Here is a 24413-nt window from a genome sequence, read left to right as displayed (position 1 = left end):
GAATGGAAATAACTGCATCTGTAAGAGGCAGGGCAACCACAAACTATTGAACACTTGCCTTTGAATTTGTATTTGTAATAACTTCAATCCTCCATTATCATTTTTGCCTTAATGGTCTCTTAAATATTACCTGGAATGATCCTTTGTCCATGAAGAAATACACATTCTGCAATGACAAATACATAACATTTTGAACATGTTGTTTCTTTGTTTTTGGTATTCTCTGACCTGCAGATGCATTTCAATATCTTCTGTTTTCAATGAACAGGGAGTTCTTCCTTATTTTGAACATTGTACCCCAACAGCGCTGAGCATGCCCAATGGCCATAGACAATAATGATATCTGAGTGTAGACCTAGATATAACAATATTATAAAAGATGGTGTATTGTTTCTAGGCATTAGCACACAGCAAAAAGGAGAGTATTGGTAATTAAATAAAGTGATATAAATACATCTTTCACTTTCTTAATTGCTGAATACAATTATATTGCGTGTATCATAAATTGAAAGTTTTGTTTTGAAAAGAACAACCTAATCTTTTCTAACGCTGTTTTAAAACCCTCATTGTGAACTTGATGATGACATGGTTTAAGAAAACTATATTTGAGAGTGTTTTTTTTTTTTAATTTTCTGCATAAAGGGTATTTTTCTACTGATTCCTTAAAATCACTATAGAACATTTTTTCTCTTAAGTTATATGGAATAATGATAAATATACTGCCATATCATTAGCATCAATGATTAATTGAAGAATGAACCCAAACTCCAGAAAATGTGATATCTATTTATTTGTAGGAACAGATGCTTTGAAATTAAAAGACACCGTGCACAAATAAAGAAAAAGGCAGGTACCTTAAGGAAGAGGAAATCTTGTACACTAGGCACTTTACCTGTGATATGGTGCTGTTTTGCAAAGACCATTTTTTATTGTCTTATACTGTCTGATATGGAAAGGAAAGCAGTGTACTGTTGCCCTCTATTCACAGAAAAAATAAGGGTGTGTGGAATCATGTTGCTTCTATAAGAAAGGCAATCTTTCAGTACCAAGAATATTTCAGAATTCTGAGATGATTTTTCTAAAGCAGAAATTGTTTTTCTTGGAATGTTTTAGTTAACTCCAATAGAATTTTTGTTGGAGCTCAAGACTTGGTTATTTGTCTTTTTTCCCTTCTTTCTCATCTTTTTTGATAAATGGGCCCAGCATTCCTGTGGAGAACAGAAGGTGGCGCTCTTCCTTCTATCTTGTGATATTTTCCACTTGCGTGTTTATTTTAATTCTTCTCTGTTAAGATTCAGAGCAGCACTCAGTTGGTGCGTTGATTGTTTCTTTGTGGTTAATGACTACTTTTTCACTTATCAAAAGGCAGGGACACATTCCATGAAGTGTAATATCAAATGTGAGACACCACCTGTCATTGGTAATTCGGTAGTAACAGCGGTTAGAGTTTGACAAGGTCCCTTACAGTTTAGTGGCCTGTGTGAGCGACTTGTCTCCTGAATGATTTTCTCCTCATCCTGTTTTATAGACATAGGCAGTAAGAAAACATTTAGGTGCATAAGAGCACTTGGAAAAGATTTGCTGTTACCATTTCACATGTCCTGAAATTGATCAAATGAGCATGTAGTGATGTCATCTGTGACCTTTCAGTCAAGTCTCAAATTAAACTTCTTTTTGAAACTTAAATCTTGTTTTACTTTCTTGTACTTGGTATTTAATCATGGCTAGCTTATGTGAGTAAAGTTGATTACCTCTTGTAGATGGCAATAAGTATTTAATTGCTTGACTTTAAAATTTATGGTGAATTCTTTTCCAAAGGCATGAACGTAGTTCTAGCTATGCACCAAGTGTTATCTAAATAGTTTTACACTTTAGTTAGTATTAAGATATTCTATGTTTTGAAGGTCATCGCTTTCATTATTCATCTAAAAGAGACCTGGCAGATTTTCCTAGTGACACCTACATCTTAGGCTCCATTGTCATCAAATTAACGTTTTAAAAAATTGCTTCACCATTTATATTAACTCCAAAGTAGTATATTTGAATTATAGATATCACTGTTTCCTGTGTTACTAATGTAAACTATTTGGGCATATGTGTTAGGAAATTGTGGTTTATGTAAAATTGAAATCCTATGACTTCATTTTATTTTTAACATTCTGCCTGGTATTAGTATTGAGTCCCAAACCTAGCACTCTATTTGCAAAACTGAGAAATTTCTTTGGGCAATTGCCCCTAGCTAAATAATGACTGGGAAGCAGTGTGGTTTTAAGAGCTGTATGGGCAGCTGCTGCAATTCTTCCTGATGCATCCCAGGTAGTTGTGCTGTTTTAACCACAGCAGTCACTCTTATTAGCTAAGTAATTTAAGTCTTAAGCTTTGCACTCTTGTAAAAGCATATTTATTAAGGAAGCAAACCTAAGTTCACAATCAAAATAAGTGTTTGCTTCTTTATAGGAACTAAAGACCAAAAAAATTGTCTGGGTGTTAAGATATTGGGCTAAATTAAAACCTGAGGATAATATGTCTCAGTATATTCCTACGAGTTTATGGCTAGTAAGATGTAGGAAAGTGGTGTCAATAACCATGACCAGAGAGAGCTGCTTGGCTGTCATGATACACATCTGTCTCCTATCTGTACCTTGATAAACTATCGAAAGAGGGTTTCCCAGAAGTTAACAATTAAGATGATTGCCCTGTATGACCTTCCTCCCCCATCCCTTGCAGAACCTAGTCCTGCAGAATAACTGAGCTGTGTAACTGAATATTTGAAATGCAAAATTGAAAGCTACAGCATCTAGGTAACACTATGACTTTTTATTATATTGGGATCTGGGCATCTATGCAATCTAAGTATAGATTTTCTCCAGTGAGAAGGCCAGTGATTTGATTTGTAGGGACTTTGGCAACAGTAGATCTAGGCTGTGTAGCTGGTGGTTACTGTATGCCTGGATACAGGAATAAAGTCTTGAGGCCTAGGGAAGCATCCTAATATAAACATTGATGTTCTATAGCAGGGGTTGGCAAACTTTTTGTTGTTGTTAAGGACCAGATAGTTAACATTTTAGTTTTCTGTGTCAAGAGGCCAATCAGGATATTGTATAGATACTTGTACAAATAACCGTTTACAATATAACCATTTCAACATGTATCCATCATCCTTAGTAGCCAGTACAAAAAACAGACAGCAGATCTGAGTTGCTCCACAGCTCATAGTTTTCTCATTCTTATAGGATTCAAATATTTTGTGCCATGTTTACATTATTTCTAGAAATTCAGGCTAGCATCCAAAATTTTTGCTTGGTCAGATATATAGGAACACCAGTATTCTCAGAGTTCTATTCTTTGTTTGAATTTATAGAAGAACTGTAGCTGATCAGATTAAAATTTTTATTTGATTGATTTGCCTGCACTAATAAAGACAAAATTACATCTGGTAAACATAAAATCGGGTCATCAACAATCAAATGGCATTATTCAAGCTATTATGGAAATGTCAGAAGTCCCACTAGAGACAAAGAACCATTACAGCAGATAGTTTCTGATGTTTTACAATTCTCTGCTTCGGAAAGAACATGATCTAGTTTAATAAGTTAAGCCATTCAGGAAAATATGCTATTAATTGAAAAGAAAATATATAAAAGCATAGTTCAGGGAAAAATTTTATCTTACAGTTATAAAGGCTCTTTAACGATTGATTCCCTGGTCAGTTCTAAGCCTTTGAGAATTTGCCTCCTATGTAATTGACAGGAATACTTCCAACAGATGGGCTAACGGCCTTGTCTAGTGATTGAAAGAGTTGTTAACCCAAAGAGGAACTGGGTCATCCAGTCAGACAAACCCTTTCTCTTGAGGCCCTGCCCAATTGCTTCTCTGGATGGCAGATAATCATCTGGCCATATGGGTGTTTTTAACGTCAGGCTGACAATTCCAGGAAGAGTTCAGTAAGTTTAGTCAATTATAGTTGGGCTAAATGTTCCACTGTTTATATGTCTTATAATTTATCAAAATATCATCCTTATTGGAAAATCGCATGGCTATGAGCAATTACCCACCTTGGATTTGTCAGCCGTAGGAGGTGATGTTGCTCCCTTGATGTTGTGAACATGATTCATGATATCAAGATACTTCTCCATTAGTTGTGTCTATGTGTGTTCCTCCATGGATGTAGTATGTGTCTAGCATTTCTGTTGTAGGAGATATATAACTAGTGTTTTAATTTTAAATTTTATTTGTATGACAGACAACATAAAATTTAGTTATGGAAAAATAAAAAATTTAACAAGTGTCTTCAACAAAGAAAACGAACTCAGAATTTTTCTAGATTATAAACCAGAATTCTAATTTTGAAAAGTAACAGAAGCTTGTTCTAATTTACTGAGTTGCTCAATAAGCATGTTTCAGCCATATTAACTTGCTAAACTAAAGCATATATTTAAACCATTTCTTTACAGATTATCTTGGTTTGAGTTTAAGATACTGATACAAGGTTAATGTCCTTTGAATTAATTGCCTCCAAAATAAACATTTTACTTAAGGAAGAACCCTCTGCCTTTCCCAATAGTTGACAGCTAATAAATTCGCAGTGTCTTCTAACAAAGTGTTCCCTAGATTAACTGTCATATTATATCAACTCCAGAGGCACATTTTATTTTTTTTTCACTTTTTAACCTTTTTGGAATTGGGATGCATCCTATCAGCAAGAGCATGTTTTAGTATAATTGGAAGTGTAGAACTGCATAAAATGACAGTGCTTCTTAAAATTGATGGTGTTGTAGATTCAATGAAACAAACAGCTTCTAAATTACCTTGGAAAGAAGAAGCAAATAGAAAAAAATCATATAAATCGGGAATAATTATCATTTGGGGATGTGGAGCTCAACTAAATAATACTCTGAAGTTAAACTCATTTTTTTTTCTTCTTAAACAAAAAGTATGCCATATATTTTTATTAAATCATAGAAAACTCACTTGTATACATTTTTTATAAATCTTTATTGTTCAGATTATTACAGGTGTTCCTCTTTTTTTCCCCCCCATAGCTCCCCTCCACCTGACTCCCCATCCCCCCCCATGCCCTTACCCCCGCCACTGTCTTCATCCATAGGTGTAAGATTTTTGTCCAATCTCTTCCCACACCCCTCAGACCCCCTTCCCCCTGAGAATTGTCAGTCCACTCCCTTTCTATGTCCCTGATTCTATTATATTCACCAGTCCATTATGTTCTTCAGATTTTTTATTCACTTGATTTTTAGATTCACTTGTTGGTAGGTATGTATTTGATGTCATTTTGTTGTTCATAATTTTTATCTTTACCTTTTTCTTCTTCCTCTTCTGAAAGAACACCCTTCAGCATTTCATATAATCCTGGTTTGGTGGTGATGAACTCCTTTAGCTTTTTCTTGTCTGTGAAGCTCTTTATCTGACCTTCAATTCTGAATGATAGCTTTGCTGGGTAGAGTAATCTTGGTTGTAGATTCTTCCTGTTCATCACTTTGAATATTTCTTGCCACTCCCTTCTGGCCTGCATAGTTTCTGTTGAGAAACCAGCTGACAGTCGTATGGGTACTCCCTTGTAGGTAACTAACTGTTTTTCTGCCTCGCCAACGTGTGCTGACCTGCGGGCTCCAGGTCCTTCGAATCTTCGAAACAAGGGAAAGCCATTCCTCTGGTGGACAAGGCGCCCTTTTCTGGGAAAGGGACACAGAGCTCCAGCCCAGGAGGGAGGCGGAGCTCCCGGCCGCTATCCTCCGCCTCCCCGGGCACCAGGGTCAGCACTGGCTTCTGCTCCAGCTCCGTCTCCCTCTCCGACTTGCATGTGGCCTGCTCAGGGGTCCTGCTGATGACCCCCCTGGGCTGGATCGCCGATGAGAGGTGGCAAGCCGGCTGCCCTTCAGGAAGAGGCCTCCCTGGGCATCCTGACGGTGCCTGCTGCTCCTCCAGCGCCCCGTCTGACCCGGGGCTGCAGGCCTCCAGCTCGTCTTCGCTGACCACCTGCAGGGGCCGATCTTCATCCGAGCTGAGCGCCCGCCTCTTCTCGTCAGCTATTCCCACGGCCTCCTTCTCGATTTTGATGGGCATGCTGGACTTCCAGAATTTCTTCTTGGGGAGGGCATCGGATGGCATTTTGTTGGAAACCAGCTGTTCTGAGATGGAGGACGACAGCAGGGGGAGAGACGGCAGCACCCCGGGCATGTTGGCCAGCTCGGCGGGCGTGGCCGGGCTGCAGTACAAAGGAAGCACGGGCTGGACCGTCCTCAGGTTGGGGAAAAGCTCACTGTTCTGCCCGGCGCCGGGGAAGACCGCTGGGTCCCTGGAATCCTCGCCTGAACCGGGGCAGCCTGGGAGAGGCCTGCGGTCCGGAGATGGCACCTCGAGCCCCAGGCGCCTGTAGTTCTCGGAGGCGGCCAGGTTCAGGCTGTTCCTGAGGTCCTTGTCCCTGTTGGTCCTGTTCATTGGCACGTGCAGCCGGGGGTTGGGGTTGGCGCTGTGGCGGTTCCAGTTCCGCAGGGAGCTGAACACCAGGTTGCAGCCCTCGATGGTGCACTTGTGCTTGATGTTCAGGGGGACGGCATTGTAGTGGATCTTGAGGGTGCCTTTGTCGTAGAAGGTCTTCTCTCAGGCTGTGCAGAACACCCGGCCCTTCTTGGTGCCCAGCCGGTGCCTCTGGGGCTTGCCCGGGGCCTCGGGGAACAGCTGCAACCTTTCCAGCTTGGTGACGATGCTGCAGGAGCTGGCGTCACTCACGGGGGCGCCACCTTCCTTGTGAGGGGCGGTGTCGGGGTAGCTCGGACTCGGCTCCTTTTCCACAGGAAATGGGGTGGAGCTGGAGGCAAAGGGCCCGTGGATGTCCTGCCCTGGGGGCTGACCCAGGTTCGGACCTTGCTGCAGCGCTTACTGCTTGGGCAGCAGCCCCTTCAGCGCGGACACTGAGTGGTTCTTCCCTTCCTGTTTAACCTTTGACTGTGTGACTGGATTACTGAGCTTTTTATCAAGGTTCCTTGCAGGGTTTTGCCTCTCCTGGAATAACCCTCTATGTGTAGCCTGTCCCGCCCCGACTAAGCACTCTTTTTCCCAGGTCAGCGCCGGACTGTAGGATAACTTTCCCCTCACAGTCCCTGGGGTAGTTTTAACCTCCTTTTTTTCCTTCACACATGGGTCCTGCCCACTGGCCTGCGGCAGAGGTGGCAGTGGAGCCAGGAAAAGCGGCAGCAGCAGCATTTGCATGTCCCTCCCTCAGGGTGTTCTCTTCCTGAGACTTCAGTGTCCCTGCACTGCCCCTCCTGGTCCCGCCCTCATATGGGAGGCAGACCGACCTCCCGAGAAACTCCCTAGGTTGTATGATGGGGCATTTATCTGTTTATTGTGTCTATTAGTCTTGTTTCCTTTGTCCAACATGAGTGCCATTTTTGTTTGGTTAAAACATGGGTGGAGAATCCTGTCCTGGGATGTGGGAAAGGGAGGCCCCCACATCTGTTCTCGTTAGGCCCCCATCAGGGGACTTGGGCAGTGTTCCTGTTATCTGCTCAGATCCCAAGACTGTAAGAGTACTTGTTTAAGGGTATAAGTACAGATGTTTGTCTGATATTTTGTTTGTCTGCCTGGATATAATTATTTGTTCATGTAAGTGTGGAAGTCAGTGAGAAAAAACACACAAAACATTTAAGGCTGAGTGCTCTGATAGCTAGCAACCCCCCTCAGTGGCCACTGGGATTCCTTTTTCCCAGGGGTGCTTGCTCTATGTCAGAGGGGGAATCGGCCCGCCTAACAAAATTTCTGTCTATGTTTATTAATTTGAAGGTATGAAGTTGTAACAATTGTGGTCCAAAGAGGTTTAAAGCAGGGACCAAATTCTAAAGTTGACTATTTACAAGAAGGAAGCCAGAGCTGGCAAAGTCACCAAGTCTGCCCAGAAAGCTCAGAAAACTAAATGAATCTTATTTCTGACACCTGCCACCACCCAGTCTTAATCAGTGGTGGAGGAACGGTCTCAGAATTGTTTCTCTCAATTGGCCATTTAAGTTTGATGTGGTTAATGATTGCAATACATTGTAAAACCTTTAGAAGGAGAAGGAGAATGGTCCTTTTTTTGTGTGTGGCAACTCTTAAGTTATTAGTTTTAAAACCAGTACTTTTTAATGGAAACACACTCAAGCAGACGGGCTTTTCAGAGAGGTCAGGGAGTCTGATTGCAGTGTAAGGGTCACCGGTTTCCCCACGCCACCTTCGCTGGCAGGAGGCAAGCGCTTTTCCCAGTGGGAACAGAGAGAGGACTGCCAGATGAAAACACCTCGGTGGGAGCACCTCCTTCACCACCTGGGACCCACGCTGCACTCCCTGCCTCCGCCCACCCGGTGTCCATCCCCTCCAGGGGTTGTTTTGAGTAGCTGGAGGCAGTGTTGAGAGAAATTCCCTTTTGACCCCCTGCGCCCCAATGAGACCCAAGAACCCCTGGCGACTCCTTGGACACTTTTCACCGTGTTCTGTTAGGGGGCTTAAAGGTGTGTTCTGTTAGGGGGCTTAAAGGCTGCAGCTAGAAATTCCCCCATTCCCCTTTTCAGGCTTATCAGAAACTGAGATCTTTATCTGTAGGCAGAATGTGGCAGTTTGAATTTCAAGCAGCTGGAGGCCTGGGAACAGGGTGCTGGGCCTGCTCCCTCCTCCCTCTGCCTTTTCTAAATATTTTAATATAATGGAAGGTTTGAGGCATGGTTATGCATTTTTGAAGGACATTGAAAGAAGGTTTGAAGGCTAATTTGAAATTGTGAAGGTTTTTGTGAAGGTTGTGCATGTGATGAGAAGGGGAACAGAGAAAGGGTTGAAAGAAAGAAAAGGCCAGCAGCAAATAGGAAGGAATTAGTATGCCTATTGTAGGAAACAGGGGCACTGGAAGAGAGAATGTCCTGGCAGGTTAGCTAGAGAAGCGAAAGGGGAGACTCAGACTCCAAGGGTCTTTAACTTAGAGGAAGAGGACTGACAGGGCCAGGGCTCCTTTCCATTAAGCCCCCAGGAGCCCAGGGTAACCTTACAAGTGGGGGCAAACCTGTTAGTTTCCTGGTGGACACTGGGGCAGCCTATTCAGTCTTGACAGAGCCAATGGGACCCGTTACCTCTAAGAAGACATCAGTCCAGAGAGCCACCAGACAAATTGCCTGTTTTCCTTGGACATCAAAGCAGACTGTGGACCTCAGAAGGAACACGGTAACACATTCATTTCTGGTCATGCCAAAATGCCCATACCCCCTACTTGGATGCGACCTCCTACAGAAGCTACAAGCTACCATATCCTTTGAGGGGGACGGAGCGGGAATTCCTAGGGGCAGTTGGATACTGCCACCTGTGGATACCGGGGTTCGCAGAGATTGCTAAACCTCTATACTCAAGTACTGGGGGCACACAGCCGCTGAACTGGACTGAAGTGGAACAACGGGCCTTTGAGGAGCTAAAGAAGGCTCTCATCTCAGCACCTGCCCTAGCCTTGCCAGATGTCACGAAGCCCTTCCACCTCTATGTGAGTGAGGTAAGGGGCATTGCCAAAGGGGTTCTCACTCAGACTCTAGGTCCCTGGAAGAGACCTGTTGCCTATCTGTCAAAGAGACTCGACCCCATGGCAGCAGGGTGGCCAGCGTGCCTCCGGGCAGTGGCCACCACAGCATTGCTGGTAAAGGAGGCAGATAAGCTGACGCTGGGCCAGGAACTAGCCCTGACAACACCCCATGCTGTGGAGGCCCTCCTTCGAGGTGCTCCAGAGAGATGGATGTCAAACACCAGGATTACCCAGTGCCAAGCTCTTCTCCTGGACCAGCCCTGCATCCGGTTCCATAAGACACTGGCCATCAACCCTGCCAGCCTGCTTCCAGATGATTATCTGGAGGAACCCATTCATGATTGCACAGAGGTAACAGATGCAGTACAAACAGCTTGCCCAGACCTGACAGATGTCCCGCTATCATCACCAGACAAGGTACTGTTCACGGATGGGAGCAGTTATGTTCAGGATGGCATCCGATATGCAGGGGCAGTGGTAGTCACTCTGGACCACACCATTTGGGCACAATCTCTGAACAGGAGGGGGACATCAGTATAAAAAGCTAAACTTTTGACCTTAATCCAGGCCCTTCGATGGGGACACAGTGCCATCCACCGGGAAAGAAGGTTACCAACTTCAGCCAGAAAGGACATTAAAAATAAGGAAGAGATTTTAGCCTTATTAGAGGTCATCTGGCTCCCAAGGGCAGTTGCAATAGTGCACTGCAAAGGACATCAGAAAGGGGAGACAATTGAAGCCAGAGGAAATAGAGCTGCAGACCAAACTGCCAAGGAAGCCGCCCCAAAACCAGTGGGGCCTTTACAAATCTTAGTAATCCTACCAGACCCCGACCTATGACGGACCCCCTCCTACACCAAACAAGAGGAATTGGCAGAACAGAAGCAAGCCATCAAAGGACCAAATGGTTGGTGGACCCTACCAGATGACAGACTGTTGGTCCCAGAGGCTCTAGGTCAGACGTTAGTTGCCCAGTTACACCAGGCTACTCACCTAGGTGTAACCAAGACTTCTGAACTTCTGCAAGGCAGATACTACCAAGCTTAGATAAGGTAATTAAAAGCACAGTCACTAGAAGTACTGTCTATGCATAGGTAAATGCTAAGCAAGGTAAGAGGGTCCCCCTGGGAATTCGGGCCCGGGGAGATTCCCCAGGAGAGCATTGGGAGGTGGATTTCACAGAGATTAAGCCACCAGCGTCAGGGTACAAGTACATGCTAGTTTTTATAGACACCTTCTCAGGTTGGGTTGAAGCATACCCCACTAGGACAGAAACTGCCTCTATAATAGTCAAGAAATTACTCCAGGAGATTATATCTAGATTTGGGCTGCCAGTAGTCATAGGATCAGATAACAGCCCTGCCTTTGTAGCCAAGGTATCTCAAAGTATAGCTCAAGCCTTAGGCCCAGAATCTGGACAGGCATGAGCAGGACTCTAAAAGTACTTCAACTAAATTTGTCCTAGAAACCGGTGAAAACTGGACCAACCTCTTGCCCTTCACCCTCTTATGGGCCAGGTGTACCCCCTACTGGGAGGGGTTCCCCCCTTTTGAGATCATGTATAGTAGACCTCCCCCCATCCTTTCCAGGGTCAGGGAGAAACTGAAAGCTGGAATTCATAACCATTCCCTTGCTCAAGTCATTATAGGCTCTGCAGTATACCCAGAGAGCCACCCATAAGCTTGTTCGCGATGCTCTGCCAGTGCCCACTGCAGACCCTGTACATCCCTTCCAGCCTGGGGACTCAGTGTGGGTAAAGAAGTTCACTGCCCAAGGACTCACCCCAACCTGGAAGGGACGCTACACTGTTACCCTGAGCACGCGGTACCCAGACCTGGCTACACCACTCCCAGCTCCTGCACCAGGAAATGGCCTGGATCCTGGCAACCAGCGGCCTCACCTGTGAGATCCTAGTCTGGGCTCCACCTAGGCCAGGAGGAGACTCGACGCCTGCAGGGGGGGAACTGGACTTCAGTGAGGACAGTACTGATGGGGACCGTGGTACTAGGGGCCTTGCTAACTGTAAGAACATTTTTGCTAGCCAGTGAGAAAGTCCAGGGCCAAGTAGGGCTAGATGTGCTAGGGGACGGGAGAGCAGGAACAGAACAGAGAATGCCCTTAAAGGAAGTGGGATGAGTAAATAGAAAACTAATTGTGCCAAGCAGGTAGTTTAGAAAAATTAATGCAGTCAAACTACTTGAAGTTAGGAGGCAGTACAATCCCCTAACTAGTAAGGATAAGTCCATGATTTGACTCATGTATATAAAACCAATGGGGAATGAAGTATGGTAGCAACCATACTTGGGTAAAAATTGCTGTTTAATATTTTAACCTTGCTGTTTTGGGTTCTGTACTCATTTAAAAGTTATTTTGATTTTCTGAACTTATGCATGATTGAATAATCCATTGATGGTGGTTTGAATATTCCATCGATTGTGATCTCACTGGTCATCGAAGCACATTCCTGGGACCCAAGACAGTTCAATTATCGTAAATTGCCTTAGTAGCTACAGATAGTGCATTTCTGTTGACTCAGTGATCCCAGAATCTGGACAGCACAATTATTCTAAATTGTCCAGGTGGTCCATCCCAGATAATGTGTTTCTGTTGATTCAGTGATTCGTAGATACTTTAGATAACTAACTTGCTCAGTTTTACTTCTGTAAAATCGCGAAACAGGTTCCTCATTCCAGACCCAAAGATGTAATCGATACTTTTGTGATATTCTGCCAATATAAGTCAGATGTGGCAAACTGTTTGGGGCTGCGAGATTTGGAGCTTTAGCCCCTCGTATGCCACCGGCCTTTAATAAATGACTCCATAATTTGACTTTTTTGAGGCGTCCTTTGTAAGATGGGGGTTACATCACAACATTAGGAACCTGGTCACAGGGTGGAGGCCACCTTGTCCAGAAATCCCGGCGAAGCTTCTTCCTCAGGATGTGTGAGGCAGCATGAAGAGCATTACTGTACTTGGTCTTGGTATCTGTTGGCTGGCCTCTGTTTTGCTTGGTAATTCAGTTTATTAAATTCCACATATGAGTGAAATCATAGGGTACTTGCTCATTGATTTTTTTCTTAATAGGTGCTCTGTTTCAGTAGATGGGATGAATGTGAGTGAACCCTATTTCAAATGATTTTTATCCATGTGTTATCTTTGTCTTTACTGTCTTAACTTGGAGAATAGAGATTAAGAATTTTATTAATAACCTTATTGATTTAATAAATACCAACCTAGGAAAATCTGTTTTATTAAAATTTGTAATGATTATGTGTCATGCATATATTTTCTAAGCATGAAAAGCATAATGTTATGTTACTACATTTAATTATCAGAAACCCCAAAATTAATACTACCCCAGGATGCCTGTGAGCCCAGTGGTTTCCTTTTCCTCCTCTTCCTTAATCTCCAGCCTCATGGACACTGTTGCTTCACTTAAGATGACTCTGGATGACATAACTTTTTTTTTCTTTGCTTTTTATGCAATCCAGTTCAATTTTAGGGAGAGAAACTAACTCTTCTTGGATTTAATGCAATTGGGAATTTATTGGTTCCATAACCAAAAAGCATGGGACCAGATGCTGAATTTATACTGTATAGATTCTGCCTGTCTCCATCTTCTGGTCAAGTGCCCGTAGGTCCTGCCAGCCTGTGTAGCATTTGTCCTGGACAAAAGTGTTTTACTGTGGATGGTGAAGTACATGGTCACCCTGTCTTTCCCCTGTAGTGCAGAGCTGGGCCTCAGCAATTCCAGCCTGGAATTGTAGTGGCTCATCTCTGCTTAGTCATCATGGCAGAAACGCTTCTTACTGTGTGGCTCAGGTGCCTTCCCTGAACCAGTTATTTTGTCCCGATAAATGAAATGTGCTCACCAGGAGTTTTCTGTCCTTGTTAAGGTCAGGGGCAGGAGGTTGATTTTAGCTGTACCAGAACCATAATGAGCAAGATGTAGGAAAGAGTGGTTTCAAGGCAAAATTTCCCTCAAAGTGCTATTTCTAGGTGAAATGTAGGATGGACACCTGGTAAGCAAAGCTACAGTTTCTTGAAAAAAGTAGATCTCTAGCCTCTAAACTGGAATTACCAAAGACAGTTTCCTTAATAGTAACATTTTATCTCCTTCTGTCTTCCAGATTGTGTGCTTCATTTAGTTATTGAATCATCCATATTGTTCTCCCTAAGACATTGCCCCATCAGTCACCTGCATTTTCTCTACCTCTACCACCGGTTATCTCCTCTCTCTGATATCTCTACCTTTACTCCACTAGTTACTTTCCCTTAGTAATACAAAATTTTGAATATATATTTAATTAAAAACACACACAACTGGATCTTTGCCCAGCCAGTGTGGTTCAGTGGTTGAGCATTGACCTATCAACCAGGAGGTCATGGTTTGATTCCCAGTCAGGGCATATGACCGGGGTTGTGGGCTTGATTTCCAGTAGGGGGAGTGCAGAGGCAGCTGGTCAATGATTCTCATCATTGATGTTTCTCTCTCCCTCTCCCTTTCTGAAATCAATTGATATATATATTTGTTATTCCTCACCTGAGGATATTTTCCCATTGATTTTAGAGGGAGTGGAAGAGAGAGGGAAAGACAGAGAAAAACATCAATGTGAAAGAAACATATCAATTGGTTGCCTCCTGCATGAGCCCTGACCAGGGCCTGGGCAGGGGAGGAGCCTGCAACCAAGGTACATGCCCTTGACCAGAATCGAACCCAGGACCCTTTGGTCCACAGGCCGATGCTCTATCCACTGAGCCAAACTGGCGGGCAATAAAAATATATTTAACTCCCCTCCTAAACTCCCCCAAGCCCTGGATTCAATGTCACATCTTAATTATATCCGGTCTCTTTATACTTGTTCAGTTTCTCAATTAACTAGTGCACAATTGCTATGTCTCCTTTTTAAGTCTTTCACCTTTCAACACATTTTGATCAGCAGTCAAACTGCTTGAACTTTCTAAAGTCACCAATAAATGGCTTGAGAATTTGGTCCTTTCTCTTGAACTTGGCACCATGGACCACTCCTTCTGTATCTTGAAGGCCAGTCTTAGATGCCCTGTTCTTTCCATTCTCCTCTATCTTGTTTCATCTGAGTCCTAGCTGGGCTCCTATTTCCTTGTCTACGTTGGGTCTTTGTTCTTTTGCCTTTCTTACCTATACTTCACACTGGCTCTAGCTAACCACAGTTATTCTAACATTTTTGTACATCATTTATATACTGACTATTTCCAAACTCACAAGCCACTCCAGACCTTGCCTTAGAGCCTCACATTAATATAGTTAGCTTCTTGCTGGAGATCTCCACCAGAATATACTTCGACACCTCGAATCTACGTTTTTCAGACTGAACTCATCTTCTCTCCTGCATTGACTTCTTCTCCGGAGTCCTCTGTTGTTCTCAGATGCAAAACTGGAAATACATCCTTGAAATCTCCTTTCTTTTACTTATATTTAGTCAATCATGAAGACTGCTGATTTTTACCATTAAGTCTTTTTTTTCCCAGTTCTCCTCGACTACTAGTAATTCCTACTATTACTTCTCTGTCTTAGGACTTGAACTCTTACCTACTACTGCAATCATATTCCCTTTAAAATTTCTGCTACCAATTTTGTTTCCTTCAAATCTGTCTTCCACATGGTTGCTAGAGTCATTTAAGACACAGATCTAAACATGCAATGCTCTTACTGTGAACCCTTCAAGAGTTACTCTGCCTGCCATTACAACCACCAAGTTTTTAAGAAGGTTATGCTTTATCTGGCTTGAATACGCACCACTCTTACTTTCCTGTTGTTTTTTGCATACTTAACCATTAGTATCACGTGAAAAGTATGGGCAATAAGAAGGAGAGATATCTTTGTGACTGTTCAAAGATAGATTATAGATAAGGTTTTCCATGAATTATTTGATTTAAGAAAAAAAGGTAGACATCAGGTAAGGATTTAAGGAGTTGACAGGGCAGTTAGAAATAAAGTGCCATTTGAGTCAAAGCTCAGAGGAGATAGTAGCATTCCTCACTGAACAAACAATTGAGTATATTTTCCAGAAAGAAAGTGAGAAAGCAATGAGATTCATGGGCAAAATCAGTTGGGATTTAAAAAAGTTAAATGTCAGGATTTTTTAGTATGTCAGACCAGGATTAGTTCTTATCTGGTGTCTATTTCAGCTAATTAATTTTACAATATAAAATATAATAAATTAGGTACAAATTCAGTGCAGACACTTGTATTTTTACTTTCTCTTCAAGTATTACTAAGAGGGTTGTAAGAAGGCAGATAATTAATAGTCTGTTTACTGCTGTGTTGTCCTCTGGTCTAGGATTTTGTTTTTTCTCTCTCAGCTAATGGCACTCCTAAGTTCTTCACTTGTTGATGAATTGTCTCACATAATCAGACTCTGAAGACACATATTTGTAAACCAGAGCCAGGTTATTTATAAAGGAAGATCCATCTAGTGTGATCTGTAACGGGTACCAGCTGTCTTCACAGCACACCACTCTTCTGACATCAATATGTGTGGGGAACCCAATTTCCTAGTAATAGATGGCTTTGGCAAGCATAGAATCAGCCACAGCAAAAGGAAGTGGATGGATTTAAGGGACCTCTCCTTTAAGTTAGAGATAGAGCCTGAAGGAATTATACTGCCCCACAATAAGGGTAGATGCGACTGGTAATCAGTGCCTGTCATTCAGAGGCAGTGTCTCTGCTCTCCCTGTGAGTGCCTGGCAGACATTGGGAAAGTTCTTGTTCTCTCTCTTCCCAGCATTCCTGTTGACCCTAATGATTCTTATTCTTTCTCTTTTACCCCCAGGACTGATCTTAGGTAATATTGAGGAGTAGATACAGTTGTCTTCATGTGTTTTGCTTAATTTTTTGTCATCCCTTTATTTTTAACTTTTTATTAAAATATATCCACAAAAGAAATCACATATAAATGTGCATTTCTTTGAATTACCCCAAACTGAATGCATCTGTAAACAGCATAGAACTCTGATTCCTTTCTAATAAGTCTCTTTCACAAGTGATCTGCTACCATTTGATTTTTCTCCACCCCATTCCTCTGTTTTCATATTTAAAACTGACCAGAACACAAGATCAGTGCTTAACACAAGGTGATGAATTGCTGAAGATGGAATATCATGCACATCAGGGAAGATAAAAATCAGAGTTGCCCGATTTTTACTTTGGACTACGTGCTGGGAGATTGGGAGGCAACAAATTGTAATAAGAGTTGGGGAAAACTTTATAAAAAATTGAGAATGAATTTTGAAATAAGCATAGAATCTTATCTATTAGAACAAGACAGAGGGAGAGTGGGTGGAAGTGAGAGGAATAATGCAGATTGTCATAGTGTAGAGATGGATGAGGGAGAGAAGGAAAAGGCCACCCAGGAGCACTGGGGTAGAGGATTCAGGTCAGGGCATAGTGGGAAGCAAAGATTCAAAGGTTCAGAATTCAGCCAAAGAAAAACAGTGAACACAAAGCAGAGACTTGGACTGAATCATTGTTTATGACAGCGACAGACCTGCTGTAAGAATAATGGTTAAGCCCTAGCCAGTTTGGCTTGGTGGATAGAGCGTCGGCCTGCGGACTGAAGGGTCCCAGGTTCGATTCTGGTCAAAGGCATGTACCTTGGTTGCGGGCACATCCCCAGTAGGAGGTGTGCAGGAGGCAGCTGATCAATGTTTTTCTCTCATCAATGTTTCTAACTCTCTATTCCTCTCCCTTCCTCTCTGTAAAAATCAATAAAATTATGGTTGGACAGTAATATGTTGAAAGGCTTTGAGGGGAAAGGAGGACAGTTGAGAAGAACAATTAACCTGTTGCTCTACCTAAGGTTTGGGCTGATTTAGATTTGAACTACAGGAATGGATAGAAATGAAAAACTCATACATATTTTGAAATAAAGATAAATAGAATTAGGTTACATATTACATAATAGATGTATACATATCAAGAAAGTGAAAACTAAAAGATTTCATGTCTGTAGCATTGATGGCTAAGAGGAGCTGCTTTGGGGGCTCACTGGAATTTAGTTTGGGATCTGTGTTTCCATAGCTGCTAAGACACACAAATGAGGGACTCAGGTGGCACTTGGAAATATGAGAAGGGAATATAAAAGGTTAAGATTAGAGATGCATTTGGGAATTATATACATGGAGAATTATGAGAATGAATAAGCTGCCATTTCAATGGTGAGATGGGCAGAAGGATAATATCTTAGACTTTGGGTCTAGTCATTGAAAACAAGATGCTTTAGACATAAGAAAAAAAGAAATAAAAAAATTTTGAGCAGTTTTTTATGCGTCTACTATTCTAAGTATTTTGAGTATACTAGATCATTTACAGAGGAAAGGAAACTAAAGCATTAAGAAAAACCAGAATGAAGTCTTGAAAAATCAAGGAATTTTAAGCTTTATAATTTCTTTAAAAAGTTTTTTTCTTTATTGATTAAGGTATTACATATGTGTCCTTATCGCCCCATTTCCACTCCCCCAATCACCCCATTTCCACCCCCCCAATCATGCCCTCACCCCCTTGTTGTCTGTGTCCATTGGTTAGGCTTATATGCATGCATACAAGTCCTTTGGTTGATCTCTCCTCCTTACCCCCACCCTCCCCTACCTTCCCTCTGAGGTTTGACGGTCTGATCAATGCTTCCGTCTCTGGATCTGCTTTTGTTCATCAGTTTATGCTGTTCATTATATTCCATAAATGAGTGAGATCAGGTGATATTTATCTTTCCCTGACTGGCCTATTTTGCTTAGCATAATGCTCTCCAGGTCCATCCATGTTGTTGCAAATGGTAAGAATTCCTTCTTCTTTACCGCAGCGTAGTATTCCATTGTGTAGATGTACCACAGTTTTTTAATCCACTCATCTGCTCATCAGCACTTAGGCTGTTTCCAAATCTTATAAGCTTTATATTTCTGCTAAATGCTGCATAAAGGTTTAATAGACAAGGAAGGATCATTGTTGCATTTGAGGTAAGAAATCTCATGAATATCAGTACACAAAATAAATTTTAAATAATTTTTAGAAACAGTATAAAGGAAACCTATATGCAATGAGTCTGACATGGAATGGAAGAATAAAAATGGGCTGAGAGCAAAACTAGAGCGTTTTTGGAAAGAAGTTGAAATATAATTAAAGGGAGATGGCGGTGGTGGTGGTGAGATATGTGAAAGAAAAAATTGCAGATCTATGAAGGAGGGAGATATTATGAAAGAGACATCATGGAAAATATGAAAATAAATGGAATCTAGTGTATGCATGGATGCATTAACTGCTGGAATAGGAGATGTGTTCTTGATTAGTTTTTTGGGAAGAGAGTGTGAGGGGACCAGGTAATAAAATACTTCTCTGATGACGCCTTCTGTATATGAAGAGCTCACAAAAGAGCTTATGGTGTTTTCATCATGTAGAAAATAGAAGCAGGCAGTTCTGGGAATTAAATAAAAAATATTAAGGAATGAAAGGAGACCGTGAGTCAGGAGCAGGGAGCTAATGTGCATTGAAAATCCACTCTGTCAGGTGCTGTGATTAAAACCTCTGACAAATTGGCCAATGTGAGTTTTTAATGCACCAGCTTTGTAAAATTGAATGTCTTTTTTCAGGTTATCTATAATGTCTCAGCCTTTATTACTTTACTTGGGACAATTTGTTCTCTTCTCTCCTCATATTGTATTTTACCTTCCATTGACTCCAGATTGACTTATTATGTAAGAATAATTATGCTCAGGATGAATTCCCATTTGGATGTTCTATATATAAATATATTCTTGTGTACCAGCAATTTCCTTGAATTTGAAGCTTGCATAAATACTCACACTTTGGGGTTCTCCATCATCTATTGAATAGAAGCCTTCAATCTCCTTAATGCAATCTTTAAGATACTTTATGTCTGTTGAAGTGTTTGTTTTATGGAGGAAGTGGATGAGTTCTTAGTCTCAGGCAGACTAAAAGAATTATGCTCTCAGGTATAAGAAAGAAATAACATTAAGTTTATTATGTACTTGACAGAATTTTACTTGGTGTCTTTATCATCTTGAATATGAAAGAATATCCTAGGGCTTCTTTTTTCTCTGATAAAATTACACCAGTCTATAAACATATAAAAAACTGCATTACTGTGTAGTTAAATTGATATTTGTTTTCATCCTTTTTAGCTGGCCATTGAGCACTGGTGCTTCTCATGGATCTGTGCATTAAAAAGATACAATCTTCATTGAAAAGACACAGGTCAATAGTAGGGAGGCCGGTCTCCAAATATCAATGAAAGCATTTTGAATGCTCAATGACATCCATGTTTGCCTATTTTGTCTCCTCTAAGCCGTAGAAAGCAAGTCCTGAGAGTAAATTTCCACTCTGTGTCTGCATAGGTTTGTCACCTGGCATCATTACCAGTGATTGCTCTGTATTATAGATGAAACCAGAGTCCTCAAAAGCAATTTAAAGTATTTGTTTTGGGCCATAGGATTATTAGAAAAGAGTTTGTAAGGGTGAATAGAGATCCATTAACAACTATCCTAAGTGCCCTCTTCTGCTGTTAGATCAGTGGGAACATTTTCTTTAGGCAAGGTATAAGATTTTTAAAAAGTTACTCTGTATATAGCAAAGTAAAAAATCTAAGCTCCCCTCTTACAGATTTCTGTTGAGTATATGTGTTTTTAAAAATTTCACTTGCTAATTTTGAGGTATTAAAATTTTCCAAGTGAAATTTTATATTTCACAATTCAGAATTATGGAAAATTTAAAGTATAGATAGTGTTTTGAGTTCTGAGTTGTCATGACAAATTTCTTAAGCAGTTAAGTAAATTAATATAAAACAATTTCTAATTGTATCAACATTTTTGCATGTGTTAATTTTTGGAATTTACTCACTGGGACTTTTGCTTTAAATCCTTTAGAATATATATATATATATATATATATATATATATATATATATATATATATTTAAATATATTTTATTGATTTTTTACAGAGAGGAAGGGAGAGGGATAGAAAGCTAGAAACATCGATGAGAGAGAAACATCGATCAGCTGCCTCCTGCACACTCCCTACTGGGGATGTGCCCGCAACCAAGGTACATGCCCTTGACCGGAATCGAACCTGGGACCCTTCAGTCTGCAGGCCGATGCTCTATCCACTGAGCCAAACTGGTTTTGGCCTTACTTTAGAATATTAAAAAGCATTATAAGAAAAAGTAAAATAGCCCTGACCAGTTTGGCTCAGTGGATAGAGCGTCAGCCTGTGGACTGAAGGGTCCCCGGTTCGATTCCGGTCAAGGGCATGTACTTTGGTTGTGGGCACATGCTCAGTGGGAGCTGTGTGGGAGGCAGCTGATTGATGTTTCTCTCTCATCAATGTTTCTAACTCTCTATCCCTCTCCCTTCCTCTCTGTAAAAATCAATAAAATACATTAAAAAAGAGAAAAAGTAAAATAATTGCAATACATAGGATGTAAGCTGAGTTGCTGTAACAAAGAAAGACAAAAGGACTAAACAAGGCAGAAACTTATTTCTTTCTCGTCTAACAGATGAAATTCCATCCCAGGCATGTGGTTAATTTTGATCCAGGAGGGTGTTCAAGAACCAGGCTCCTTCTGATTGAAGGTTCCACAATTTTTCAAGATATTCCCCCTGACTGTATGGACAAAGCTACGTCAGCAGCACTGTATCTATAGTCAAGTTTATAGGAGCAGGAAAAAAGGAGTTGGGAATTCCTGCCTATTTCTGGCCATTTCCACTGGTCTGGAATTAGTCACATAAACTTGCTGCAAAGGAGGCTGGGAAACACAATTCTTTGTTAATACGGGCCATTAACTCATTCTAAATTCGTGAAGTTTATGTCTAAAAAAAAAAGGAAGGGGGGAATGATAGATCCTAGGAAGCATGTAGTAGACTCTACTAAAACACTCAGGCAAATTAATAATTGATGGCGAGAAATTTTGAAGAAATGAAGAGAAAACTAGGGAATATTCAAACAGTGCAAGGCTTCAACTCTGTGTTAGAATTGTAATACAATTTATCAGACCCCTTATTGCTAGGCCATTTGTAAATTAGAGAAATGCAAGAGACACTGTTAACAGGTAGTGGTTGTTTTTTTATAACTATACTTAGAAAGTCAATTTTACAATCTCTGCCTACACATTTAGAGACTCTGCAGTGCTTAACATCCATAACCTCATTTTTGCTTTCTTCTGACAGTGTGTCGGACTGCTTTCATTGTGCTTCTAATCCATCCAACTTGTAATGACTGGAAAGCATTTGCGATCTTGCTCAATTCCTTGTAAAGTGTAAAGGCAGAACGACAGCTCTGACAGTTAAGTTTAAAAACCCAGTGAAAATTTCCCATAAAGCAATACCTACATTTAAAACGGGTTATCACTTTACATAAAAAAGCCAAGCTCAAGCTTATAATGAATTTTGAAAGCATTTCCTTTAAAGCTAAGGAATAAAAAAGAGATTATAGATAAAAACACAAATATAATTCAATGACACGCATCCTTCCCTGTTTCCTTCCTTTCACAGTAGTGCTAGCCTCACTTAATTTGCTTCTGCTATGTTGTTATTGAAAATGTCCAAGGTTTATCTGCCTTGGAATATGCATGTAATCTGATAGACTAGAGTGTGGTTTCATATTTATTATTGTGATCTATTAGTTTTAATGGCTGGAATAGTTCCTTCTTTTACTTATTTCCATCCTATGGACATATGCATGCCACCCTCCCCCATACCTCTACTTTAGGGTCTTCATGTTAATAGCAATATGATAAAAAAGACACTTTTTAAGTTTACATTAAAAGTTCTGATTCTTGGAATTTGAAGTTTCTTGCTTCTCTCTGCTGGAACTGAAGGCTAGAAGAAAGACTGTAGTCGATCTAATATTTTTATGTCTCATATTTCCTGCTTAGAATTCCTGGCTATAACCCCTATTTTTTTTCTTCCTCATCATAACCGATTTGCTCCTTATAATGAAGATGATAAAGGGTAAATATTCATGTGAGGAGTCCTAAGCGGACATTCCAAGCAGGTTGAGGTTCGCTGATAATCTAGCTGATCTTCATTTCAATATGTACATCCCATGTAATTACAGTAGCAGACAGACACCGCACAGCTCGCAGACAAAGATGGATAACTTGATTACCTTTTATAATTTTCTTGACTTGACAGGTGTCGACAAAGGCAATACATTAGTCTCCCTGTCTAGGGCATCAAATGTCATAATGATAATGGGGTTTGGGAGCCACATGTTCCCTTTGGTGACAGGCTGCCACATGCTGTTCCGTGGTGTTAGACTAGTGCTTGGAAGGTGGCAAGGAGGTGAGGAGTGTATGAATCAGTTCCCGGAGTGTCCTGGGGCTCAGAAGAAAATGACTTGAAACAACTCCAGCTTTCACGTTTTTCCTTCAATCAATTCCCAGCTGGGTTGTGACAGAAGGCAGATGATAAGGAAAGAGAGGAGAGCGACAAAGTTCAGCCACTTTATAAAAGAAGCCGCTTCCCAGAGGGAAGGGTAGTGGAAAAGAAGCAAAGAACTGGGGGAGGGGGAGCAGAGTACCATCTTTAAAGGTCCCGGACATCAGCAATAACAGCCATTCAGACGCTGAGACAGGTGTCGCAGGGTGCAGTGGACAGGGCTTCATAAGCATACCCGCTCACTATGCTATTTAACGTTCATGTCTTTGACAATGAAAAGCTACCTTGGCGAGTTGCAAATGAAGGTAAAAGAAACCTTCTTAATTGCCATGTGAACTTGTAGGCATTAAAAAGGCAGGATGGTGTCTATAGCAGTGAGCAAGAAACCACCAGGGACTCCTCAGTCTTGAGAATACCTGGGACCACATTAACTGCATTTCATTTAACTCTCAACTGATGGGCGTTTTTTGGTCATGGCTTCATAGATGCAGGTTACAGAGTGCGGGTTTGACGTTGCGTGTTGTGCGGAGAAAGCTGCAGTGCTGCTGTGTCCCCCATAAGCTAAATCATTGCTAGACGCCTGGAGGCACATGCAGGCTTGTAACCGATAAGGCCAAAGCATAGCAATTCGGGACATGACGCCATTACAAACGAATCACTGGTTTTCCTGTCATCCTCTGTGCTTTACAAAGCAAAATCGGGCTGAAGGTAGATAAAGTATTTCCCACAGAACTTCGGAATAATGGAATACATGTTAAAGCTTAAAGACCAATGGTAATAATAATAACAATATTTAATGAACAGAAAGTTAGTTAAAACATATTTAAAAGGAGTTAAAGTGTTATTTGGAGAATATCCTTACAATGGACAGAGAGACAGGAATGTTTTCACTTTTTTATTTTTACCATAAGGTGATTTTCTAGTATGTTCTTGGGTAAGTCAGAATGTTAGGGACATACCTAAATGTCTGGGTTTCTTGGGAGAAGCAACTGCTAAGTGGTGGTTTCTCTCTTTTGGTAGCACAAATGCATGACCCCAGCTTCAGAAGATAGAAGAAATATCCCTCTCTGTCTCTCTAAATCTGTGTCTCTCCTTCCTTCCCCCCCTCTCGCCTCCCTCTCCCTCCCTCCCTCTTCCTCCCTAACTATCTCTCCCTTTTTCCCTCTCTCTCCCTCCCTCACTCTCCCCCTCCCTCCTCTCTTCTTCTCCCCTCCTCCTATTCCCCTTCCCCTCTCTGTGTCTCTCTGTCTCTTTTTTCTGTCTGTCTGTCTCTATCATTCTCTCTGTCTCTCTTTCTCTGTCTCTGTGTATTTGTCTCTCTGTGTGTTTGTCTCTGTGTGTCTGTGTGCAGGTGTGTCTGTGTGCATGTCTGTGTGTGCGTGTGTATCTCTGTCTCTCTGTATCTCTGTCTCTGTTTCTCTCTGTGCGTCCTTCCCCCCTC

The sequence above is a fragment of the Cnephaeus nilssonii genome, assembly GCF_951640355.1.
Source record: "Cnephaeus nilssonii genome assembly, chromosome: 2".
In the NCBI taxonomy this organism is placed as follows: Eukaryota; Metazoa; Chordata; class Mammalia; order Chiroptera; family Vespertilionidae; genus Cnephaeus; species Cnephaeus nilssonii.
Note: the sequence above shows the minus strand (reverse complement) of the source record.